Genomic DNA, 1,058 nt, shown 5'->3' on the forward strand with positions numbered 1-1,058 from the left:
GGGGGGGCGGGGTGATGGTGAAAGTGGAGGTGGTGGTCATGGTGGTGGTGGTTGTGGTGATGGAGATATGCTAAGGAGGTAGTGGTGTAGAGGCGAAGTGGCGGTGGCAGGGCGAAGGAGAAGAGGTTCTTTTTATTGAAAGGAGATTTGGCTGCTATTTTTAGCAGAATGTGACTGACGGTATGAATGATAGTATAGTGGGGTTAGAGTGAAGGTGGTGATGGTGGTGGGACGGAAAAGTAGCGGGATAGATGGGTGGTGTGGGGGAGGAGAGGAGGCGCAGAAAAACAGAGGGAATGGACGGGTAGATTGGTGGAGGAATGGTGCAGCAATGGAGCGGAACCAATAAAGATATTTTCATTTTGGGAATTCTTTTATTCATTTCCAAAGTTGTTCTGTTGATGCAATAAATCCTTTCTTATTTTCGGACACACACACACACACACACACACACACATACACGCACATATGCATACAAACACACCGATAAGTGTATTACATATGTCTACACATATTATATAATATATATATATATCAATAAATGCATGTGTGTGTATATACATGCATACATACATACATATATACATACATATATACATGCATATACATACTTACAGGTATATATTCATACATAAGAACTTATACATAAAATATAATTCTAACTATGCCATTGGTCTCTATACCTATATATACAAATATATACATGCGTATATATATATATATATACATATACACACATGCATGAATGTGTGTATATGAACGTGAGAAAGCGAGTGTATGTCCATGTCGGTATGAGAAAGAAGGAGAGAGAGAGAGAGAGAGAGAGAGAGAGACAAACAGACAGGAAGAAACACAGAAGGTATGAATATCAGAATAAGATGGCATATGCGTATATTTTCGGGTTAAAGACCTCTACCTAGAATCCCATTAGTGACGTGTCGAAACTTTTAATGGCGCTGCCCCAGCATGGCCACACTCTCAAACACAAACGGACAATAGAATAAATATGCGTTGATGTCTTGTGAGCACTTCCCGCTACATTACGGCCCATTGCCCCT

The sequence above is a fragment of the Octopus bimaculoides genome, chromosome 18 (genome assembly GCF_001194135.2).
Source record: "Octopus bimaculoides isolate UCB-OBI-ISO-001 chromosome 18, ASM119413v2, whole genome shotgun sequence".
Taxonomy (NCBI): domain Eukaryota; kingdom Metazoa; phylum Mollusca; class Cephalopoda; order Octopoda; family Octopodidae; genus Octopus; species Octopus bimaculoides.